The following is a 26,679-nucleotide window of genomic DNA, read 5'->3' on the forward strand; positions in this document are numbered from 1 at the left end:
CAGGATGCACTAGGTCCCCCTCCTATACCCCGCCCCCGGGCCAAGGCACCTCAGTTAGTTACCAAGCCATAGGCCGGAGGAGGAGAAGGAAGAGAGAGAACAAAGATCTGGACACATACAAGAATCACATTCTCACCAGAGGGAGACGGAAAACCGGTGACCAGAGCAAAGCCCATCTGCAGCACAGGTGCGACAGGGCGGGAGTCCTGTGGAACCCTATGGACTTCGTAGAAATAGAGATAACAAGGGTAAGTTCTTACCATATCTCATATTTTCTACTTCAGGGTCCATAGGGTATCCACAGGATACCTTGGGGATGTCCCAAAGCAGTATCCTTTAAGGGTGGGGACGCTCCTGTGCAGAAAGGAGAATCCGCCGCCCGAAGGAAGCATCCTGAGAGGCGAAGGTGTCAAACCTGTAATACCTCACGAAGGTATGGACAGAAGACCACGTAGCAGCCTTGCAGATCTGAACTGCCGAGGCACCACGTCGAGCTGCCCACGAAGGACCCACAGACCTAGTGGAATGAGCCTTCAGAGAAGGAGGGACCGGTAGGCCTTCATGAAGATAAGCTTCAGAAATAGCCATACGGATCCAGGCTGCCAAAGTTTGCTTTGAAGCAGGCCAACCCTTTTTACGGAAGCCAAAGAGGACAAACAAAGCGTCCGACTTCCTAAACGAAGAAGTGCGGTCAACATAAGTCCTTAAGGCCCGCACAACATCCAATGAGGCCTCACCCACGGAAAGACCCGGTGAGTTAAAGGCCGGAACAACTATTTCCTCGTTAATATGAAACTGGGAAATAACTTTGGGAAGAAACTCGGGCCGAGTGCGGAGCACTGCCCTGTTCCCATAAAAAACCAAGAAAGGGGGTCTACAAGAAAGAGCCCCTAACTCAGAAACACGTCTGGCCGAAGCAATGGCCAGAAGGAAAACAGTCTTAGCTGTTAGCCATTTAAGATCCACTGAGCCCAGTGGTTCAAACGGCGGTCCTTGGAGAGCCCTCAGGACCACAGCCAAATCCCAAGGCGCCACAGGTGGAACAAAGGGCGGCTGAATGCGGAGAACACCCTGCATAAAGGTGCGCACATCCGGGATTGTAGCAATCCTACGGTGAAACCAGACAGATAGGGCCGAAACCTGTACCTTCAAAGAAGCAAGGCGAAGCCCATGATCTAGTCCCGCTTGCAGGAAGGCGAGAATCCGAGACAGACGAAACTCCCGCGGTGCATAACCTCTCGGTCGACACCACTGGAAGAACGTATGCCACACGCGATGGTATATCCTCGCGGAAGACGGTTTCCGAGCTCGTAACATGGTACGCACCACAGAGCTGGAAAACCCCCGGGACCTCAGCATGGCCGTCTCAACAGCCACGCCGTCAAAGACAGCCGAGTCAGGTCCGGGTGAAGGCAAGGACCCTGAGACAGAAGGTCCGGTCGTAGCGGCAACCGCAGAGGAATGTCCACGGACAGACCCTGAAGGTCTGAGAACCAGTGCCGTCTGGGCCACGCGGGAGCTATCAACGGGAGCGTCCCTCCTTCCTGTTTGAATTTCCGGATTACCCGTGGAAGAAGGGAGACCGGAGGGAACAGGTATGCGAACCGGAACGTCCACCGGACGGACAGAGCATCCACCAGAGACGCCCCTTTGTCTCTTGTGCGAGACCCGTACACCGGCAACTTGTTGTTGTGCCGGGACGCCATGAGGTCGATTTCTGGAAGACCCCACCTGTCCACCAGTAGTTGAAAAACGTCCGGGTGCAGGGACCATTCCCCCGGATGAACGTCCTGGCGACTTAGAAAGTCCGCCTCCCATTGAGCACTCCCGGGATGAAGACCGCTGATATGGCCGGAAGATTGCGCTCCGCCCAAACCAGGATCCGAGAGACCTCTACGAGAGCCGCCCGACTGCGAGTTCCTCCTTGCCTGTTTATGTAGGCCACGGTGGTAGCGTTGTCCGACTGGACCTGCACCGGGCGACCCTGGAGAAACCGCTGTGCCTGCTGGAGAGCATTGAAGACCGCACGGAGTTCCAAGATATTTATTGGAAGCTCCGCTTCTGTCGGCGTCCCCCTGCCCTGGAACAAGTGTGGACCCGAAACTGCTCCCCAGCCCCGAAGACTGGCGTCCGTTGTCAACAGGACCCAATTTGGAACCCAGAACGGACGTCCCTTGTTGAGGTGGGTCGTCTGTAACCACCACGTAAGGGACAGGCGAACCTCCTGGGTGAGCACAATCGTCTGGGACTTCAGAGACTGAGTCAGCCCGTTCCACTTGGACAGGATCAGGTGCTGCAGAGGTCTGGAGTGAAACTGGGCGTATTCCACCATGTCGAACACCGACACCATGGAGCCCAGTAACCTCATCGCCGAGTGTAAGGACACCCGGCGGCTGTGCAGACAACTGCGCACCCTTGACTGTAAAGCAGAGATCTTGTCCTCCGTCACGAAGATCCTTTGCTGTCCCGAGTCCAATAAGGCTCCAAGATGCAGAATCCTCCGAGACGGGATTAGAGTGGACTTCTGCCAGTTGATTAGCCAGCCGTGCCGTTGCAGCAGTGCAATGGTCAGGTCCAAGTGGCGTAACAGGAGCTCTGGAGATCCTGCCACCAATAACAGGTCGTCCAAATACGGCAACATGCGGACTCCCTGCAGCCGCAGAGAAGCCGCCATGACCGCCATCACCTTGGTGAAAACACGTGGTGCTGTTGCCAGGCCAAAAGGTAACGCCCGAAACTGGAAGTGGTCGCTGCTGATTGCAAACCTGAGGAACTGTTGATGGCGCCAAAGAATAGGGACATGCAGGTAAGCGTCCTGTATGTCCAATGACACCAAGTAGTCCCCAGGTTCCAGCGCCAGAATGATGGACCGTAGGGTCTCCATCCGAAACTTCGGGACCCGCAAAGACTTGTTGAGTGCTTTGAGGTTGAGTATCGGACGATATGACCCATTGGGTTTCTGTACCAAAAATAGATTTGAATAGAAACCCTGGCCCCTCTGGGAGAATGGAACCGCCACTATAACTCCAGCCTGGAGCATAGTGTGCAATACCTTCCGCAGCTCCGTAGCCTTGTTCCGGTCTGATGGGAGACCCGTGGTGAAGAAGCGAGCCGGGGGTCTGTGCCGGAAGGAGAGGGCGTATCCGTGGGAAACCACCTCCAGAACCCAAGTGTCTGTCGTAGTGGTCGACCAACACTGGGCGAACTGTAGCAGGCGGCCTCCCACCCTGGGATCCCCCAAAGGGAGGCCCGGACCGTCAGGCCGCAGGCTTGTCATCTGGCTTGGGGGCCGGACGTCTGGTACTCCATGCCTGCTTCCGGGGCTTGACCGATTTCTTAGGGCCAGCCTGTCGAGGAAACGACTGTGGTTTGGGCCTGCCCTGGGCCCTAGATGACCGAAAGGACGATGGTCCCGAACCAGAAGGAGCAGCGGCCGACGGGAGACAGGCAGATTTGGCTGCCGCCAGCGTGGCCACAATCTTATCCAGATCCGGACCGAAGAGAACTTCTCCGGTAAACGGCAACGCTTCCAGACCTTTCTTGGAATCTGCGTCCGCCTTCCAGGATCGCAGCCACAAGGTGCGACGAGCAGCTACCGCTGCTGAAGAAATTCTAGACACCAGAGTACTAATGTCTAGAGCCGCCTCGTTGATGTAGGTGGCCGAATCACGGAGATTGCCAATCAACTCCGCCTGATCGGCCGGACAGTCGGATTCAAAAGAAGCCTCTAATGAATCCGCCCAGCGCTCCATCGCTCTGGCAACCCAGCAAATGGCCATAGCCGGCCGTGCTGCCCCCCCCGCAAGGGAATAAGCGGACTTCAGGCAGATTTCTACCTTGCGGTCCGTAGCATCCTTAAGGGAGGACATGGATGGCATCGGCAATGTGGCACTACGGACAAGACGGGTCACGTGAGAATCCACCTGTGGAGGGGATTCCCACTTAGCAAAATAATTATCCGCGAACGGATAAGCCACCGCCAGGCGTCTCTGCGGCTGGTATCTTTTGCCAGGTTGTTTCCACGCCTCCTCTAAATGGTCCACCAACTGACCCGAAAGAGGAAAGACTGTGGCATCGCCCTTCACATCTTTGAAAAAGGCATACTTAGATTTAGCCGCTGGGGGAACTTCGTCCTCAATCACCAAGGCTGTGCGGACCGCCCGAATAAGTCCAGGAATATATACTTTGGACTTAGCATCAGCGTCCTTAGTATGGAGAGGTTCCTGATCGTAAGGATCTAGAATCTCCCCATCATCAGACGTCCCTTCGTCATCCTCATAAGGAGCGGACAGAGACGCCACCGGCCTTTTATGAGACCGCATCACAGACTCCCCTTGCAACACATCCGACAAGTGCTGTACAGAACTTGTCAGGGAGTTAACCCACGCTGGCTCCTGAGAACCCGGGAGCGGGGAAATAGGGAGACTGTGGGGTACCACCAATTGTCGTGGGAACCCCTGCATGGGTGACGACACCACAGACTGCTGGGACAAACCCATCGGAGTAAACGCGGGCTGCGGAGCTAACTGGCCCACTAAAGCTGTTAACGCCTGAGCGAAACAAGCCCAGGGCGGCTCCTGTACCGGTGCTGTAACCGTAATAGGCCGCGCCATGGACAAACACTGCCGGCAAAGGCCCTCCGCGCTACCCTCCCCCTCCGCTAACGGTACTTTGCACGTGGTACACTGTAGCCGGAGGGGAAAATCACTTTCAGACATGATGGCACCACGTATGTGACCTCTCTCACCAATTAAGTATTAAATAGGCGAGAGACCACCCTGCAGCACCGCACCGCAAGGGCTTTAGCAGAAAGAACAGGGACAGTAATAAAGCTGACAGTTTAGAGAAGAAAAGATTACAGGCAGCAGCGCTAGCACAGTCACATACAATGCAGAAAAATAACAATTCCTGCACTAACAGCGCTGATCACTCAACTACACAGACACAGGGCCTGGTAGGACACAGCGCTGCATACACAGACCTGACCACAGCGGAGGAGAGGTATGCGGGGGGACCCAGACCACGATGCTTCCGTCCAGCGCTTCCAGCAGCGTTCACCATGCGTTCTGGAGAAGATGGCCGCCGAGGAGCAGAGAGGAGGCTGGCCTGGGGGAGGAGCGCTGCCACAGGACCAGTCGGCAGCATGCAGAGAGGGCTGTGTGCAGCGGGGGAGGCGCCGGCTGTGAGACAGGGAAGGCGCGCTCCCCTGGCATGCATTTAACCCCTGGGACGCCGCAGCGCTACCGCTCTGCTGCGGTCCGCTGTCCCAGGGGGTAGTGGAAGCGCAGGTTGGTCGCCTGGCTCCACGCTGCAGCCAGTCCCCAGGGAGCCCCCTGCCTGGGGACTTAGGACCATGTGATCAGCGGGGACCCACCGCGGGACCCCGCTGCTTACCTCTGTCCCCCTTGAATCCGGCCATGGTCCGGAGCATCTGGGGTCACCGCTAGCTGTGACCCCAGACGCCCACCAGCATCCCCGGATCAGTACCGGCGTTCTGGTACCGGCGGGGTGTAGGGAAGACAGCATGGACGTCAGGACTGACTGTCCATGCTGTTCATCCAGATGTGCAGCCACAGCTGCATGAAGAATAAGCTTCAGGGGCTCTTCTAGCCCCCACTCCAACAGGTGCACCCGACTCCGGCCGGGCACCAAACTAAACTGAGGTGCCTTGGCCCGGGGGCGGGGTATAGGAGGGGGACCTAGTGCATCCTGGGAGGCTGAAAGCTTAACTCTTTGGTGCCCTGCGACTGACGTCACACCTATACCCCAAGGTATCCTGTGGATACCCTATGGACCCTGAAGTAGAAATATTGTATATAGGCTGTACATGAGCATACATTGCTGCTAACAGGGTAGGTAGCCATCCTATAGGCTGTTTATCAGAATTGGTGGCTTGGGATGTGAATTAGCCGCTCACAGATATAATGCAGGGGGTCGCAAACAACTTCTGAATGATTCTTTGGAAACTTTATTTGAGCATCTAGTATATGCCTATGTGCATGCTATATTGCTGGATAACAAGGTGTTGTCCAATTAAATGCTGCAAACTTGTGGCCAGATCATTATGAAAGGGCACAGTACTTGCTTGGCTTTACCAGGAAACCCCTTTTTACATTTTTGAAAGCTTTCCAGCAATATTCTCCTTATTACACATTTGGGGGCTGATGCAGCGTTTAATATACGCCCTAATGCGAAACTTAATTTGCGTAAATTCTCACTGTGCATGCTCTGGGAGCGGGTCATGCAAGTATGAGCCGTACGCATTGAAATCACATCTCCACGTGTGACTGAGGATGTGTGATTGGGCTGTAATGGGGCACGCTCACATAGGCAAAGTTCAGCGAGGGAATGTCAGTGGAATGGAGAGCTGGATAGAAGTGTAAATACGTCTTTGTTTCTTTCTTTTTTGCGCCAAATATTAGCGGGTGTAACTGCGTACTAATGTTGATGACTAGTAACAAACCAGGCGCACACGTAGGAGTGGTTGCATCGTATTCTTGTGAGCAAAGTACGCCCCAATTTACTTAGATCATTACATCAGATCCTTGGCCTTCAAACTTCAAATTTTGCTTGGCTGACCTGGACATGCCGTACAGCAGGAAGTTTATTCTACTTCCAGTCTTCAGTCAGTGGTTGCTCTGCAATAACTGACTGCAGAATGAATTCAGGGGAAAATGTATTAAACCCTAAAGAGTGGACAAGTGAATAAGTGCAGATGTTGCCCAAACAACCAATCCGCTTCTATCAAGCATTCGCTAAAATGACAGGTAGTAGCTGATTGGTTGCTATGGGGAACTTCTCCAGTATTTTGATGAGGGTTTATTACACCTCCCCAGTGTGATAAGCCTCCAGTCCTACTTCTGAAGTCACTGTAGTGCTGTGACTGACAGTGTCTGTACACTAAAGTGAGTTAGGACAGAAGAGGGAGATAAAGTATTCTTCATCTTCTACCTGTATTCCTATCACTGCGTCAGTCACTGTATTAGTACTTGTAGTAAATGACTGGTGACTGGTGTGGGTCTCAGCAATGGCTGCCGCAGGTGGCAGAAGAGTGTGGAATGCCCCTGGCCATTACACAATGTGCCAATAAAGGGCCGAATCTTAATATCTTACAGTTAGCTGCCAGACAAGTTTGTAAATGGTATTTCTAATAGTTATTTCTTGCTATTAGGGTGTGACTGTCTTGAATTTAGAAAATATTCAGTCAGACAGTGAAGGCTTCTTAAATGAGTAACGTGCCAGCCAGCATCAACAAGCGCTTGCTTTCACGGGAGGGCAGCTGTCCCACATAACATGGAACCATGCCCTGTGTATGCTACATCAGACAGCCATTGTCTTTAGCCGAGAGCTCACTTCATGTGTTCCACAATACTATGTAACTTCTGTTTATTCTTTTTTCATTTGCCCTGTTAATGGCAGCTTGGATAGTGTTATGTTCTGCAGATCTTTCTAAAGGTTGATAACTGCCTATTAGACACAAAAGATAAGGTTTTAATCTGCAAGTGTCAATCAAGTTTCTGAAAGGCGTATGCTATATTAATATTAAGGGGTCTATGTACTAAGCAGTGATAAGAGACAGAGTGAAAAGTGATAAGTAAGTGATAAGGTGCCAGCCAATCAGCTCCCAACTGTCATCTCACAGGCTGTGTTTGAAAAATGACAATTGGGAGCTGATTGGCTGGCACCTTATCACTTTTCACTCTGTCTCCTAACACAGCTTAGTAAATAGACCCCTAGGTTATTAATTACATCAGTGGTGTCAAACTCATGCCCGAGTTTGACACCACTGATCTACATAATAGGAGAAGAATAGAAAACTAAAATCATTCAAATGACTTTAACAGTTTATTTATTGCACTTGCTATTCTGTTATATAGGGCTCCATTTACTAACGAAACGTAACCCCTTTAGCGCTCGCTAAAGGGGTTATGCCACGTTTCTGTATTTATTACACAGCGGTAATCTAAGATTACCGCTGTTTTCACAGCATCACTCTTGCCATCTTTTAGATGGCGAGAGTGATGCGTTCCACATTGCCGGCAATAGAGACCCGGCGGTGCCTTTCCAGCTTCAGCGAAGCCTTCCAGGCACTGACGTGTCCCCGCATCATGGACACGCACAGACGGACAGTCGCGCATGTGCATAACACTGGAATCCCGTTGCTAACAGCATTAGGCTGCCAGCAGCCCAGCGGAGGACCTCGCAGAGGACGAGGACTTTGCGGGTCCTCACCTGTGGGGAAGTATTAATAAGTACTAGTGGCATTTTCGTTTGTATCACAATGATACTAAACGAAAATTGCCACTGGTATTTTCGTTCGTTTATAAATGGGGCCCATTGTCTCTACAGTGCACAGAAACTCATACATTTTATGTCCTGTGTTCAACTATAGGCCTGTATTAAATTGCCAGCGAAAAGTCCGAATCCGTGAAAAAGTATCGTGGATGACGTCCTTTTCGCCAGGCGGAAAAGTATCGCCGTATTCAATTGCAAAGACTTTTAGCGTACGCGGAAAGTCAAAGCAATGTAATAGGCGACAAAGTTTTGGCCTATGAATACATGGCGTAAAAAAGTGCAGAATTGCGGTTTTGGGGTGCAAAGGTGCGGAAACCACTCAAAGGATAACTGCCCCCCAAAGGATAACTGCGTCAAAAAAACGCAAAAAAAAAGAGGAACACTCCAAAAAAGCACTTTGAAAATGGGGGCGAAAAAGTACAAAGTAGGGTACAAACGCAAAAACTAGCGAAATAGACTTTTGGGGGGTCTGTAAGTATGGGGGAGGTGTTTTTTTTAATTGCAGGTGTTTGCTGAAGGTGCATTTTTAGAGCTTTACTTTAGCGATTATTAACTATGCTTGCAACCATTTTCAAGTACCCCAAATTTTACAGGAATACTTATTTTCACCCAAAAACCTGATTAATGCTATTCTTCACCACTTGTGCAAAGATGCTATTTTGGAGCAATTGACAGCACTTAAGTACCCCAAATAGCTTCAGTAAGGCTCATCGGGGACATCTAGATTGATTCCCAATGATAGTGCATCTTTTGGGGGTGTCAGGCTGGTTTCTTTAATTCTGCCAACACTTTTCGCCTGTTACAGTTTTGCCGGGACGCGTTTTCGCGTTCTTTGGAATTGAATATGGCGAATATCGGGAGCGTGCGCGATTAGTTTCCGCTGCTAAAACACGCAAAGTCATCGAAAAGTGCGGCATGTGAAAAAGTATCGCGGGTGCGAAACTATTTGAATACGGGCCTTAGAGGCAAAGACACATGGATGTTAATATTACTTATTCTTAAAGCCTAATGCTGGTAAACTAATAGCGTGAATAGATCTGTACAAATAGATGTATCATTTCAGTGTTATCTGGGCCCTAAGGTGATCCCAGGGAAATCTCCATGTATTTCCCAACAGGCGAGTACTCCAAGAGAAACCGGAGCAGCTTTGTTGTGGCTGTGAGAAGAGTCTACAGCTTTATCGGAGTGCTCCATACGTCATGTTCCCCTCACACTTCCATGCCGACACTCAGTAGCCTTGTTCCTCTTGAAAAAAAGCGAGGTCAATATTCTGCATTTTGCCAAGTGTCTCTTACAACCATCCTCCTTTGCCACCGTCATCTCTTCCTGTAGCCATGGCAGGCAAAATACTGGCCAACTGGGCATGACCATCATTTTATATACAGTACTGTGCAAAAGCTTTATGCAGGTGTGGAACAAATGCTGCAAAGTAAGGATGCTTTCAACAATAGAAGGGTTAGTTTATTTAAATCTAAATCAAATCAATATTTGGTGTGACCACCCTTTTGCCTTCAAACAGCATCAATTCTTCTAGGTACGCTTACACACAGTTTTTGAAGGAACTCGGCAGGGAGGTTGTTCCAAACATCTTGGAGAACTAACCACAGATGTAGATGTGGATGTAGGCTTGCTCAAATCCTTCTGTCTCTTCATGTAATCCCAGACAGACTCGATGATGTTGAGATGAGGGCTCTGTGGGGGCCATATCACTTCCAGGGTTCCTTGTTCTTCTTTCGCTGAAGATAGTTCTTAATGACATTGGCTGTATGTTTGGGGTTGTTGTCCTGCTGCAGAATAAATTTGGAGACAATCAGACGTCTCCCTGATGGTATTGCATGATGGATAAGTACCTACCTTTATTTCTCACATTGAGGACACCATTAATACTGACCAAATCCCCAACTCCATGTGCTGAAATGCAGCCCCAAACTTGCAAGGAATCTCCACCATGATTCACTGTTGCCTGCAGACACTCATTATTGTACCGCTCTCCAGCCCTTCGGCTCAGAACTGGCAGAAACCAGTGGGATTCGCTGGTGAAAGTTTACACCTCGTGTGTGAATACTGGTTCCTGTCAGTCTGTCTGTGTCTCTGTCTGCCGGTATCCTGCCAGTTTATGCCTTGGACTGCCCTGTCTGTGTTCCTGTTCATCTTTGCTTTTTTGTATTCAGTCTCAGTCTGCGGCCTCGCCACATCCGTGGCATTCACTTCTCGGCGACTACCTCCTCTGTGTTACAGCCATCTACGCCTGCCGCTCACGTTACCTTCCTCTGCAGCGCTGCCTGTGGCCTAGCTACCTTCTCCACCTAGGTGGCAAATCGGCACCAGTGCTGAACCTTGGCCCTCATGGATGCACCTCGGCACCAGTGCCACACCTCGGCTTCAAGATCGCCTCACTGCCCTCAAGGTCATACTGCTGCCAACACACGCACCTCGGACCTCAAGGCCACACCTTGGCACCAGTGTCATACCACGGCCCTCAAGGCCGCACCTCAGCACCAGTGCCATACTTCGGTCCTCAAGGCCGCACCTCTGCACCAGTGCCGGACCTCGGCCCTCAAGGCAGCATTGTCTTTCCAAAGACCTCCTTCGGCCCTCAAGGCTGCACCATGGGCTGTCAATGCCCATTGCTGTTATAGTTATAAGGAGCAAGATTGTCATGAAAATGGATTTCTACCTTCATATAGCTATAATTTATTGTTTTGTACATGCAGTCCTGTTACTTTTACTAAATACAGTGCCCCCTCTTTATGAAGTGAGACAGGATGACATCTCATACCCTTACCAGAATAGGCATAGTGCATTCCCCTTAGACAGGGTGCTGCATATAAATCCAGGGGGATATGAGACAACTCTCTTCTGTCACTGTTATCTTTGGAAACCTTACCCCTTTTAGATAACATTACTGAGGGCAGATTTTGAGCTGCTGGCACAAAGGGTGGGGTATCACAACAAATGTGCCGACAGTGGGACCAGCAGTCTCGTGGGACATATTTCCAGCCTTTCTTATAACATAGTAGTGTAGTGGGGATTAAACCTTTTTCTGGGCAAAAGGAAAGTCAGGTGGAGCATGTATCATACAAAGGGATCTAGAATATTTTACCTGTAGTTTCTATGTAGTGATATTGCTGGTGTCTTTTATCATATAATCACTTACAGTATGTGCATCCCAATTGGACTACTTTATATGTCCATTGTTTGCACAAATAACATAGGACACTCTTCGATCATCAATTCCTTGAGATCTTTGACCAGTCAGAGGCTTTAAATTTCTACTTCAGGGTCCATAGGGTATCCACAGGATACCTTGGGGTATAGGTGTGACGTCAGTCGCAGGGCACCAAAGAGTTAAGCTTTCAGCCTCCCAGGATGCACTAGGTCCCCCTCCTATACCCCGCCCCCGGGCCAAGGCACCTCAGTTTAGTTTGGTGCCCGGCCGGAGTCGGGTGCACCTGTTGGAGTGGGGGCTAGAAGAGCCCCTGAAGCTTATTCTTCATGCAGCTGTGGCTGCACATCTGGATGAACAGCATGGACAGTCAGTCCTGACGTCCATGCTGTCTTCCCTACACCCCGCCGGTACCAGAACGCCGGTACTGATCCGGGGATGCTGGTGGGCGTCTGGGGTCACAGCTAGCGGTGACCCAGATGCTCCGGACCATGGCCGGATTCAAGGGGGACAGAGGTAAGCAGCGGGGTCCCGCGGTGGGTCCCCGCTGATCACATGGTCCTAAGTCCCCAGGCAGGGGGCTCCCTGGGGACTGGCTGCAGCGTGGAGCCAGGCGACCAACCTGCGCTTCCACTACCCCCTGGGACAGCGGACCGCAGCAGAGCGGTAGCGCTGCGGCGTCCCAGGGGTTAAATGCATGCCAGGGGAGCGCGCCTTCCCTGTCTCACAGCCGGCGCCTCCCCCGCTGCACACAGCCCTCTCTGCATGCTGCCGACTGGTCCTGTGGCAGCGCTCCTCCCCCAGGCCAGCCTCCTCTCTGCTCCTCGGCGGCCATCTTCTCCAGAACGCATGGTGAACGCTGCTGGAAGCGCTGGACGGAAGCATCGTGGTCTGGGTCCCCCCGCATACCTCTCCTCCGCTGTGGTCAGGTCTGTGTATGCAGCGCTGTGTCCTACCAGGCCCTGTGTCTGTGTAGTTGAGTGATCAGCGCTGTTAGTGCAGGAATTGTTATTTCTCTGCATTGTATGTGACTGTGCTAGCGCTGCTGCCTGTAACTTTTCTTCTCTAAACTGTCAGCTTTATTACTGTCCCTGTTCTTCTGCTAAAGCCCTTGCGGTGCGGTGCTGCAGGGTGGTCTCTCGCCTATTTAAATACTTAATTGGTGAGAGAGGTCACATACGTGGTGCCATCATGTCTGAAAGTGATTTTCCCCTCCGGCTACAGTGTACCACGTGCAAAGTACCGTTAGCGGAGGGGGAGGGTAGCGCGGAGGGCCTTTGCCGGCAGTGTTTGTCCATGGCGCGGCCTATTACGGTTACAGCACCGGTACAGGAGCCGCCCTGGGCTTGTTTCGCTCAGGCGTTAACAGCTTTAGTGGGCCAGTTAGCTCCGCAGCCCGCGTTTACTCCGAGGGGTTTGTCCCAGCAGTCTGTGGTGTCGTCACCCATGCAGGGGTTCCCACGACAATTGGTGGTACCCCACAGTCTCCCTATTTCCCCGCTCCCGGGTTCTCAGGAGCCAGCGTGGGTTAACTCCCTGACGAGTTCTGTACAGCACTTGTCGGATGTGTTGCAAGGGGAGTCTGTGATGCGGCCTCATAAAAGGCCGGTGGCGTCTCTGTCCGCTCCTTATGAGGATGACGAAGGGACGTCTGATGATGGGGAGATTCTTGATCCTTACGATCAGGAACCTCTCCATACTAAGGACGCTGATGCTAAGTCCAAAGTATATATTCCTGGACTTATTCGGGCGGTCCGCACAGCCTTGGTGATTGAGGACGAAGTTCCCCCAGCGGCTAAATCTAAGTATGCCTTTTTCAAAGATGTGAAGGGCGATGCCACAGTCTTTCCTCTTTCGGGTCAGTTGGTGGACCATTTAGAGGAGGCGTGGAAACAACCTGGCAAAAGATACCAGCCGCAGAGACGCCTGGCGGTGGCTTATCCGTTCGCGGATAATTATTTTGCTAAGTGGGAATCCCCTCCACAGGTGGGTTCTCACGTGACCCGTCTTGTCCGTAGTGCCACATTGCCGATGCCATCCATGTCCTCCCTTAAGGATGCTACGGACCGCAAGGTAGAAATCTGCCTGAAGTCCGCTTATTCCCTTGCAGGGGGGGCAGCACGGCCGGCTATGGCCATTTGCTGGGTTGCCAGAGCGATGGAGCGCTGGGCGGATTCATTAGAGGCTTCTTTTGAATCCGACTGTCCGGCCGAATAGGCGGAGTTGATTGGCAATCTCCGTGATTCGGCCACCTACATCAACGAGGCGGCTCTAGACATTAGTACTCTGGTGTCTAGAATTTCTTCAGCAGTGGTAGCTGCTCGTCGCACCTTGTGGCTGCGATCCTGGAAGGCGGACGCAGATTCCAAGAAAGGTCTGGAAGCGTTGCCGTTTACCGGAGAAGTTCTCTTCGGTCCGGATCTGGATAAGATTGTGGCCACGCTGGCGGCAGCCAAATCTGCTTGTCTCCCGTCGGCCGCTGCTCCTTCTGGTTCGGGACCATCGTCCTTTCGGTCATCTAGGGCCCAGGGCAGGCCCAAACCACAGTCGTTTCCTCGACAGGCTGGCCCTAAGAAATCGGTCAAGCCCCGGAAGCAGGCATGGAGTACCAGACGTCCGGCCCCCAAGCCAGATGACAAGCCTGCGGCCTGACGGTCCGGGCCTCCCTTTGGGGGATCCCAGGGTGGGAGGCCGCCTGCTACAGTTCGCCCAGTGTTGGTCGACCACTACGACAGACACTTGGGTTCTGGAGGTGGTTTCCCACGGATACGCCCTCTCCTTCCGGCACAGACCCCCGGCTCGCTTCTTCACCACGGGTCTCCCATCAGACCGGAACAAGGCTACGGAGCTGCGGAAGGTATTGCACACTATGCTCCAGGCTGGAGTTATAGTGGCGGTTCCATTCTCCCAGAGGGGCCAGGGTTTCTATTCAAATCTATTTTTGGTACAGAAACCCAATGGGTCATATCGTCCGATTCTCAACCTCAAAGCACTCAACAAGTCTTTGCGGGTCCCGAAGTTTCGGATGGAGACCCTACGGTCCATCATTCTGGCGCTGGAACCTGGGGACTACTTGGTGTCATTGGACATACAGGACGCTTACCTGCATGTCCCTATTCTTTGGCGCCATCAACAGTTCCTCAGGTTTGCAATCCGCAGCGACCACTTCCAGTTTCGGGCGTCAACAGCACCACGTGTTTTCACCAAGGTGATGGCGGTCATGGCGGCTTCTCTGCGGCTGCAGGGAGTCCGCATGTTGCCGTATTTGGACGACCTGTTATTGGTGGCAGGATCTCCAGAGCTCCTGTTACGCCACTTGGACCTGACCATTGCACTGCTGCAACGGCACGGCTGGCTAATCAACTGGCAGAAGTCCACTCTAATCCCGTCTCGGAGGATTCTGCATCTTGGAGCCTTATTGGACTCGGGACAGCAAAGGATCTTCGTGACGGAGGACAAGATCTCTGCTTTACAGTCAAGGGTGCGCAGTTGCCTGCACAGCCGCCGGGTGTCCTTACACTCGGCGATGAGGTTACTGGGCTCCATGGTGTCGGTGTTCGACATGGTGGAATACGCCCAGTTTCACTCCAGACCTCTGCAGCACCTGATCCTGTCCAAGTGGAACGGGCTGACTCAGTCTCTGAAGTCCCAGACGATTGTGCTCACCCAGGAGGTTCGCCTGTCCCTTACGTGGTGGTTACAGACGACCCACCTCAACAAGGGACGTCCGTTCTGGGTTCCAAATTGGGTCCTGTTGACAACGGACGCCAGTCTTCGGGGCTGGGGAGCAGTTTCGGGTCCACACTTGTTCCAGGGCAGGTGGACGCCGACAGAAGCGGAGCTTCCAATAAATATCTTGGAACTCCGTGCGGTCTTCAATGCTCTCCAGCAGGCACAGCGGTTTCTCCAGGGTCGCCCGGTGCAGGTCCAGTCGGACAACGCTACCACCGTGGCCTACATAAACAGGCAAGGAGGAACTCGCAGTCGGGCGGCTCTCGTAGAGGTCTCTCGGATCCTGGTTTGGGCGGAGCGCAATCTTCCGGCCATATCAGCGGTCTTCATCCCGGGAGTGCTCAATTGGGAGGCGGACTTTCTAAGTCGCCAGGACGTTCATCCGGGGGAATGGTCCCTGCACCCGGACGTTTTTCAACTACTGGTGGACAGGTGGGGTCTTCCAGAAATCGACCTCATGGCGTCCCGGCACAACAACAAGTTGCCGGTGTACGGGTCTCGCACAAGAGACGAAGGGGCGTCTCTGGTGGATGCTCTGTCCGTCCGGTGGACGTTCCGGTTCGCATACCTGTTCCCTCCGGTCTCCCTTCTTCCACGGGTAATCCGGAAATTCAAACAGGAAGGAGGGACGCTCCTGTTGATAGCTCCCGCGTGGCCCAGACGGCACTGGTTCTCAGACCTTCAGGGTCTGTCCGTGGACATTCCTCTGCGGTTGCCGCTACGACCGGACCTTCTGTCTCATTGTCCTTGCCTTCACCCGGACCTGACTCGGCTGTCTTTGACGGCGTGGCTGTTGAGACGGCCATGCTGAGGTCACGGGGGTTTTCCAGCTCTGTGGTGCGTACCATGTTACGAGCTCGGAAACCGTCTTCCGCGAGGATATACCATCGCGTGTGGCATACGTTCTTCCAGTGGTGTCGACCGAGAGGTTATGCACCGCGGGAGTTTCGTCTGTCTCGGATTCTCGCCTTCCTGCAAGCGGGACTAGATCATGGGCTTCGCCTTGCTTCTTTGATGGTACAGGTTTCGGCCCTATCTGTCTGGTTTCACTGTAGGATTGCTACAATCCCGGATGTGCGCACCTTTATGCAGGGTGTTCTCCGCATTCAGCCGCCCTTTGTTCCACCTGTGGCACCTTGGGATTTGGCTGTGGTCCTGAGGGCTCTCCAAGGACCGCCGTTTGAACCACTGGGCTCAGTGGATCTTAAATGGCTAACAGCTAAGACTGTTTTCCTTCTGGCCATTGCTTCGGCCAGACGTGTTTCTGAGTTAGGGGCTCTTTCTTGTAGACCCCCTTTCTTGGTTTTTTATGGGAACAGGGCAGTGCTCCGCACTCGGCCCGAGTTTCTTCCCAAAGTTGTTTCCCAGTTTCATGTTAACGAGGAAATAGTTGTTCCGGCCTTTAACTCACCGGGTCTTTCCGTGGGTGAGGCCTCTTTGGATGTTGTGCGGGCCTTAAGGACTTATGTTGACCGCACTTCTTCGTTTAGGAAGTCGGACGCTTTGTTTGTCCTCTATGGCTTCCGTAAAAAGGGTTGGCCTGCTTCAAAGCAAACTTTGGCAGCCTGGATCCGTATGGCTATTTCTGAAGCTTATCTTCATGAAGGCCTACCGGTCCCTCCTTCTCTGAAGGCTCATTCCACTAGGTCTGTGGGTCCTTCGTGGGCAGCTCGACGTGGTGCCTCGGCAGTTCAGATCTGCAGGGCTGCTACGTGGTCTTCTGTCCATACCTTCGTGAGGTATTACAGGTTTGACACCTTCGCCTCTCAGGATGCTTCCTTCGGGCGGCGGATTCTCCTTTCTGCACAGGAGCGTCCCCACCCTTAAAGGATACTGCTTTGGGACATCCCCAAGGTATCCTGTGGATACCCTATGGACCCTGAAGTAGAAAATATGAGATATGGTAAGAACTTACCCTTGTTATCTCTATTTCTACGAAGTCCATAGGGTTCCACAGGACTCCCGCCCTGTCGCACCTGTGCTGCAGATGGGCTTTGCTCTGGTCACCGGTTTTCCGTCTCCCTCTGGTGAGAATGTGATTCTTGTATGTGTCCAGATCTTTGTTCTCTCTCTTCCTTCTCCTCCTCCGGCCTATGGCTTGGTAACTAACTGAGGTGCCTTGGCCCGGGGGCGGGGTATAGGAGGGGGACCTAGTGCATCCTGGGAGGCTGAAAGCTTAACTCTTTGGTGCCCTGCGACTGACGTCACACCTATACCCCAAGGTATCCTGTGGAACCCTATGGACTTCGTAGAAATAGAGATAACAAGGGTAAGTTCTTACCATATCTCATATTATTGTTATTGTTATTCCAAAACCAGGAAAGGATTTACTCTACCCTGAGTCTTATAGGCCTACTTCTCCTAAAGCCACAGCTGTCAACATTTTTGCAAAGGTTCTGGCTATTTGGCTAAAAGTTGCAACTGAAGTTGTTCACCCAGACAAGACAAGAAGTATATGAGATCAATCTATAGTTTTCATTATTAGATGCCTGCATATGACTTTATAGAACTTTCATGACGTGGTTGGAGGCAGTGTTGCTTTGACTCTGTAGAATGAGAATATTAGTTGGAATGTTGGTTTAGATTCAGTTGTATTTAGTGTTTGTGCTCCCACAGCAAGGATGTATGTCAAAGGCTATGTTAGAAGTCCTTTAGTGCTTGACATGGGGTATAGGTGATGTACCTTTGTGTTGCTCACCCTCGTTGCAGAACCTTTGGCATGTTTGGTTAGGACTGATGACTGCAGAGAGACCAAGTTTCCATATATTGGTGGTTTTGGTTAATTCTATGGAGTTTGAGTGTTCTGTCTACACCTTTGGAAACACTAGATAGAGTTAAGGTGCCTACACACACACTAGGCGATATTTTACACGATCCGCCCGATTCCGATGCATTAGAACGAGAGATCGTGTAAAATATGTCCTAATCGTGAGTGTCCACTCACGGTCACGCTGCCGATGCGCGTACCCGCTGGTCGTACATTGCATCTTCAGATCTTGCCTGTTGCATGCATGATCTGACAATCTCAGTCACGATGCACTGGAAATAGTTAGGATGCACGATAGATCGTGGGTCAATTTGGACAGTTTTTAACACCAAATCATGCCCACGACTGCCGGGGAGCTGCTGGGGAGAGTTCAAGGGGAAATCTGACACGATATCGCACCACGACCACATCGCCTAGTGTGTAGGCACCTTAAGACCAGATTTGGTCAACACTGGCAAAATCCCAGTATGGCACAGAATCCCTGGAGGGCAGAGTAGATTCTTTACCTTTCTCAGTGTCTTGTGCATGTATGCTTATGTAATAACCATTTTCATGTATTGTTAAAGGCACATTCTCATTGTATAGATGGCATCTGAGAAAGAATATTACTTTAGTAAGCTGCCATATGTTCTGCATGACTTGGTATAAGATGCGATTGGCATGTACACTTTACGAACTAACTGACATTTTTGGATGCCTGTGTTGGATAAGTAATATTAAACATTAAGCAATGTGCATGATGCCCCAAAATCTCTTTACTCCTAGTATCTATAGAATAACTGCATTTTGGTTTTGTGTTATATGAAGCTATTTACATTGTGTTATGTTATTTTCCCTTAATGGAGAGAGGATTTTTTTTGTGTGGCTTTATGTTTATTTCTATGGGGCTTAGTCATTATCCCTTAATTTCTACAAAAGTGGGTGAAAATACTATTTTCACCTACTTTTGTCGAAATTAAGCATTGGAGCCATTCATTATAAATGTAACGCAGGAGATATCACAGATATTTCCTGATTACCTTTCGGTTCCAATCTGGTCCACAGTCCCCATACAGTAGTATGGGGATCTAACTTCATCAAGCTCCGAAAATATAACATTTTTTCAGAGCTTGACAGGTACCAGACCCCTGCTCCATGATTTTCGGATCAGCTGTCCTCGCACCAGTGCAATACGGAATTGCTCCAGTAATCTAGTATCCCTCACTGCAGCTCGCAGCGAGTTGGATAGTAAATTAGCACTACTGCTCTGCTGGCAGTGATGAATAGATTCCCAAGTCTTGAAGACGTTTAAGCTTAAGAATATGGTTGATTCATGAATACAGTGCTCTCTCTTAATGGCAGCTTATAAAGCAAGCCAAAGAGGGATTGTTCCATTATAAAGAGGGTGACATATCATTAAAGTATCATGGAATTCATGTAAATTAATTGACTTTTGTAAAGTAAATACATTTGGTGGTACCTGGATCGAAAAGGGGAGCACTATAAATTGGTTCGTCTCTCTGAATTTGTTCTGTATTTTACGTCAAAGCCTTTATATCATCTAGGCTTTATCGAGTGTAGATTAATTTATTTTCTTTATCCTTTCTATATCCTTGGATATGATGCAGAACTGCTGTGTGGCAACAAGTGCATTCAATAAACATAGCAGAACGATTTTGGAAACAAGGGCACCGGAAATCATTTTGCCTGGCAAATGTGAAATTCTTGCTATAAAAAACACATAAAAAGCTGCACTTATGAACAAGCCAATGATATCAAGCTGTTGGTTGGGAATCTCATTCATTTCAACATTGGTCATTGTACGTCACTCAAGTACATAGAAAACACTGGATAATTGCAACAAAGTATTTCACTAACCCTGATTGTTAACATTATAATTTTAGGTACAATACTTTTTAATGTCATTTCCATAAATGGGTGTTCCAGTCCTAGACAAACCATTTTATTTTAGCAACCCCCTTTCTTCCATCCCACAGTATTCTTTATCCTTTCTTCTTCGGTCCTCTGCAACTGTCAATGTGCAGAGACGGTTGTCAGGTGTGTACATTGTATGCAGTCACTGGTCCAATTGGAATGTGTACCAAAGGAAAGATTGGCGGAATGTTTGCCTAAATAGCAGGGGTTGTCAAAATATAAAAAGTCCCTTATTGTTGTGCAACATAGTAGTAATAATAATAATAATGTATAGAGATGGAGCAATGATTGTGCAGCGTATACCCTTAGCTCCAGTCAGCCATGTGGGATAGAGACGTCTAGAGATATGGCATCAGTGAAGGAGTAGTATACAGTGTGCAATATCAGGTGGCTTCCAAAGTACAACATAAGGCACATTTCTGTGAGTGATTAAGCTGAGGGTTCTTGATTACACACATAATAAAATAAGTCCCAGTGTCCCCTCACTCTCATAATTGAGTCATAAATGCAGCTAATCATCAGAATTTTAATGAAAGATGTTGTTTACAGTGGTTGGAAGATGTTTTTGTTTTTATGTGAATTTACACTTTTGCCCCGTGTACTACTAATTTGTGGGTTGGTCTCCTAAGAGTAGGGAGGCGTCACCTTGATTTGCGTAAGGCGGACCATCTAGACTCACCGATGCAAAGCAAAGTCATTTCGTACTGCACAGCAATCATAAATGACCTTCTAAATTATTTGTTGTGTACAAGTTGCTCTAGAAACCTGTATGATGACACATGAATATAGATTCTTTTTTTTTTCTTTTAAGACTTATAAGGAAAACTCCCAGGTGACTCACTCTAATATAATAAAAAAGTAACAGTGAAGTGAGTTTAAGTTATAAATATGTTACCGTTGTTACCCAATAAATTCACTGGAGGCCAAGTTATGTAGATAAGTATACAATAAAGATGATTTCTATTTTTTTGTAAATCATTTATGTACTAAAGCTAATAACAAGAATTATATGCTTATACGAAAAAAACCAACTGTTTTTGGTTATTTTTTAATCATTTCAACTTTTAAATAGTCATTGGAACCATCATGCTGTATTCCCTTGATCAGATGTTCCTTACTCGCTGATAGCTTAGACCTCAGGAAGGTAATATCTTGCTGGACCAGGATTTGAATGCCTCTAGCACAGGCCTGGCCAACCCGTGGCTCTCCAGCTGTTGGGAAACTACAAGTCCCAGAATGCCCTGCCACATTTTTGCTATTAGGGAATGCTAAAACTGTGGTAGGGCATGTGTAGTTTCACAACAGCTGAAGAGCCACATGTTGGCCAGACCGGCTCTAGCAATAGGATCCTAAGGGGGAGTTGCGTGTGGCACACTGAAGATCCATAGGGAGGGAACTTATATTACTGGAAGTGTTTTTTTCCTTTTTTTTTTTTTTTTACATCTACACTCTCTTTAAAACTCAATGCTGCAAACATATTTGTTACAGCCAACCACTAGGTGGCGCATTTCCTTGTACTAGGCAGGAGCACCACATATGTGCAGCTACCATACTGACCAGCTGCTGCAAGTTGCTGCTCCCTCACCCCTCTCCCGCTCAAAAGGGGACAGCTGCCTCCGCCAACCTTCTGCAGCTGTTTTTAAAACTTTTTTCATAACCTTTATACAGCAGTTATAACCTAGACAATACACATTTGTTCTTATCTGGTTTTATTGAGTCTTGCAGAGTGTATATATGCTTCATTTTCTGTATTTTATAAGGGGAGTCTGGGGGAAAGCAGCAGTAAAAAGAGAATGAGGTAATTATCTTTAATAGTTATGTGTACATGGTCATGCAGGCGCCCTGTCATTGACACTCAGTGAGTTTGTGGAGGATAAAAGACTGGAGGGAAAGCCTGAGGATTTGGGAGTGGCTGGTGTGCCAGATCCAGTAAACTCCTGTACACAGAAGGAAATAACTGGCTGCTTACAGCCAATATCACACATACAAGCTTACTTAATAGCACATTACAGTCCAATTAAAGTAAAAGTCTAGTTGCTCTGGGCTACAGCACATTTTGGGGGACCTTTAGCAAAACTTCTAAAGAGGAAAAGTTGAGAAGATGCTCACTTCAACCAAACAGCTTCTAGCTTTCATTTTATAGAAAGTACTAATGATAGCTACAATCTGATTGGTTTCTATGGGTAACCCTTCCACTTGTCTTCTTTTGATACATATTCCCCTTTTTGTGGTTTGCACTGTGTTGTTGTACAGAAGCAGTCTACTCACTACTAGATTTTTGGTAGATAGTTAATAGAGAGACACCAGAAGGTCCACCAGAAGGCAGTGAATAGGGTTAAAAGTTTGACAGGGTTAAAAGGTCGACAGTGGTTAATGTCGACGTGGTCAAAAGGTTGACATACAAATTGTCACCACAAAAAAGATTGACCCATGGTTATTTATTATTTATCATGATATTTTGAGTTCGGCACTTGGCGGAGGGTTAGGGTTAGGATTGGGGTTAGAATAGCAAAAAACACGTGTCCGCCTTTTCTGCGTCGACTATTTGCATGTCAACCTTTTGACCCTGTGGACCTAAATCCATGTTGACCATTTACCTGTCGACCTATTGCCTGTCTACCTTCTGGTGTCTATCTAGATACTGTATATCTGTCAATCTATCAATTTACACCCGTTAAAATAGTGCACCTCCTTTAATGCTTCTAGGGCGGAATTCAATTGATTCCTGCCCCCATCGCACCCGACGGAGCTATTCAATTCTTGCTCCTGTTGGGCACGATCAGCTGCCAGCGCTACATTTCAGCTCGCAGCCCCTGGGGGATGAGAGGTGAGATGTTTGGGCGTCCAAACATCACTTTTCGCGATCGCGCCCAGCACTTTGGTCGGGTTTAGCTGCTTTACGCGGCTAAACCCGACCACTTTAGGCGAGATCAGCACAAAAATCTGGAACAATTGCATAGCGGCCCGCGATCTCCTGTCACTTTAGACGGGAGATGCGGGCCGCAAAAACAATTGAATTCCGCCCAGAGTGATAATTAGTCTGTTAGTGGCAATTAGTCTGTTAGTGGCAATTAGTCAGGCTTCATACATGTCCACATATTATAAATACTGTCTGTTATGGGTCTGATTTCATATATGGCCTACTGACTAGCTTATGCTTTGCCCGTGTACACCGACGACTATGCGTCTGCATGTGGAAGGCAGTCCCAACCACTGTTATTATATCCGCAGTCACAAACATCATCACTAGTACCTGGACTAGCAGCCTCCCCATGCTGGCTACAAAAGAATCGTCTGCAACAGGCGTCCCACCTCCGACCGCGCGCGATGAAAGTCAGCTACCTAGTCCATGGCACTCACTTCCTCACCCATGCACTCACTTCCTCGCCCATGCACTCACTTGACACTCCCACTAGGCAGAACAGTTCCGTGCATCCTCAAGGTCGCCGCCCAGTTAACCCACAGAATCTTATATCTCACAGAAACTGTGGTCCGACAATGGAAGGATCAATGCGTCCAGAATTGCGATATACGTCCGTTAGCGTACGCCTTGTGTGGCTCAGGCGCAATCAGCAATTATTTCTGGAGCATGCTCAGTTCAGACACCCGCGAGATCCGTACACATTTCCACTGGCAACCTGAATGAGGCCCTATGCTCATATTTCTTATATTTTTACAAAGTTGCTGCTCTGTCTGCTTCCCAGGCTCCTGTCTCTTGTACTACGAGTCTGGGAGCTATTATATGCTGAGCACAGCTCCTGATTTATAGGCATATAGCGTTTCCTAGCACTGAGACCCATAGCTTATACTCCAACAAAGACCTGCTTAAACCCTTTAAGATGATTAGATTAAAACTACAATGCCAGTAGAGATCAGGTTTAAGCAGATCCATAATGAAATGTCAGGTTAACCATCTGCGGACTAGAATGTCTGTTTATATATACAGTATATACAGGGCAATGCTTGATATGAGAGAATATGTAACATATCCCTTATGAAGTGAAACTTGGGCATCTTAGTTTATATGTAATATTTTTATTGTATTTATATAGTTTACTATGCAACCAGTTTACTGCATAAGTCGTCCATTAATTTATTGCAATTAACACTTGGATACAAACCATTAAGCTAGCTTACTACTAACAAATAACAACAATGACACCACTGCATTGGTTTAAAAATGTGGCCACTTATATTGCTTTGTGCTTATACAGCCCTCATCTTATTTAATTGGTGTTGTAGGGTTTTAAAGAATTCATCTACTTTTAACTATTTTAAGGGTCACATTTGTAGATAGATAATATACTATATAGCTTTTTAGCTGCAGTAGCCATTCACATCCTGCTAGAGAGCTGTATAATATTATTATTATTATTATTATTATTATTATTATTATTATTATTATTATTATTATACATTGGATGATGGATCATATACTATATAGCTTTTTAGCTGAAGTAGACTCTCACATCCTGCTAGAGAGCTGTTTATTATTATTATTATTATTATTATTATTATTGTTATTATTAATATTATACACTGGAAGAAGGATCCTATACTATATAGCTTTTTAGCTGAAGTAGACTCTCACATCCTGCTAGAGTGCTGTTTATTATTATTATTATTATTATTATTATTGTTATTGTTATTATTAATATTATACACTGGAAGAAGGATCCTATACTATATAGCTTTTTCCTGCAGGAGTGATGCATAATATTATTATTATTATAACACACTGGAAGTTTGATCATATACGCTATAGCTTTTTAGCTGCAGTAGCCGCTCACATCATGCGGGAGTGCTGTACAGTATATTATTATTATTATTATTACACACTGGAAGTTTGATCATATACTATATATCCTTGACTCTGAACTGTCCTTTGTTCCCCACATTCAATCTGTCTCAAAATCATGTTACATACACTTAAAAAACATATTCAAAATTCGACCATATCTCACACAAGACACTGCAAAAACTCTAATCCATGCACTTATTATTTCCCGCATTGACTATTGCAATAGCCTCCTTACTGGTCTTCCCAAAAACAGGCTATCGCCATTACAATCCATTATGAATGCAGCTGCAAGGCTTATCTTAATTGCGAAACGCTCTTCTTCTGCTGCCCCGCTCTGTCAGACCCTCCATTGGTTGCAGGTTTTCTACCGTATTCAATACAAAATACTTTCACTTACACATAAGGCTATTAACCAAACCACACCAACATACATCTCTTCACTCATCTCAAAATATCTCCCAACCCGACCCCTCCGCTCAGCACAAGATCTGCGTCTCTCATCCCCATGCATTACTTGCTCCCATTCACGGTTACAGGACTTTCTTCGCGCTGCACCCACTCTATGGAATGAACTACCTCGCACAATAAGACTTTCATCTAGTCTCCAATCCTTCAAGCGATCCCTGAAAACTCACCTCTTCAGGCAAGCTTATCAAATTCCAGAACCTCCCACATAACCTTCATAGCTTCCATATCTAATTACATCCCCTTTTTACAGTCCACACACAATCTCACACATTGTCTTTCTCTCACATCCTCATGACAATTGGTCGACATTCCTGTGTGACTGGATCATGCAGCCAACCAAGAAACTGTGCATTCTGGCTGGACCAAAATGCAATATGTAGTACCTATCCTTGTGTATCAATACCTATTTCCCTATAGATTGTAAGCTTGCGAGCAGGGCCTTCCTACCTATATATCTGTCTGTTATTACCCAGTTTTGTTCTATTAATGTTTACAATTGTAAAGCGCAACGGAATATGCTGCGCTATATAAGAAACTGTTAATAAATAAATGAATAAAATATAGCTGTTTAGTTGCAGTAACCTCTCACATCCTGTGGGAGTGCTGTATATTATTATTATTATTACTACTACACACTGGAAGATTGATCATATACTATATAGCTTTTTAGCTGCAGTAGCCTCTTCCATCATGTGGAAGTGCTCTATATTATTACAAACTGGAAGATTGATCATATATTATATAGTTTTATAGCTGCAGTAGCCTCTCACATCCTGCGGGGGTGCTGTAAATTATTATTATTATTATTATTATGAAAAAGAAGGTAAGTGACATATATTTGGAGTTTGTATTACAACTTCCCTTTCACCTTCCCTTTATAATAGCATCCAACTCTTTCCACTCTACTTTCATAGATTTTATTCTTTGTTCTTGGATGGAACCTGTGATTTGGGTAGGCAGCTCTTTGTACTATAATAGCTCCAAGAATGACACCACCGACTTTCTATTGTATAACAGAAAGACCTTTTTTTTAATTATTATTTATGAATTTTTTTTTATTTTTTTACTGTTTTATTTCCAAATTTAGCAGCCATTTTTTTTCAGGAAATATATTGAAAGTAATTTAGGGATTCTAAAGCTAGATCCAATTCTCAGTAGGATTATTAGTGATGCAACAGTTGTAATTTTTAAAGAGAGGAGTAGATTTACTAAAGCTTCTAAAAACGAAAAGTGGTGGTGTTGCCCATAGCAACCAATCAGATTCTGTCTATCATTTTCTAGAATGCAATAAAGAAATGATAGCTGCAATCTGATTGGTTGTTATGGGCAACATCACTATTTTTCATTTTTAGAAGTTTTAAAAAAATCTACCCTCAAAAGTCTACAAACGTATTCTAGCTTTTTATGGCATACCCCCTATAACAGAGTTAATTTACCATCATTTTGTGGTTATAAACAGGAGGTGAAATTAGTGTTGTGTACTGTAATGGAATTAATATATTTTATGCTCAGTTCACCTCCACTTTCTTGTTCTTC

At 47.9% G+C, this 26,679-nt stretch overlaps 1 protein-coding gene across 1 annotated transcript in view; it reads left to right on the forward strand.

The window, feature by feature from the left end:
* SYNE2 (spectrin repeat containing nuclear envelope protein 2) overlaps window positions 1–26,679 on the forward strand; it is a 455,935-nt gene that overhangs the window by 17,927 nt on the left and 411,329 nt on the right. The gene's annotated exons all lie outside the window — the stretch shown is intronic.

The sequence above is a fragment of the Taudactylus pleione genome, unplaced genomic scaffold (genome assembly GCF_031769625.1).
Source record: "Taudactylus pleione unplaced genomic scaffold, aTauple2 ptg000113l, whole genome shotgun sequence".
Taxonomy (NCBI): domain Eukaryota; kingdom Metazoa; phylum Chordata; class Amphibia; order Anura; family Myobatrachidae; genus Taudactylus; species Taudactylus pleione.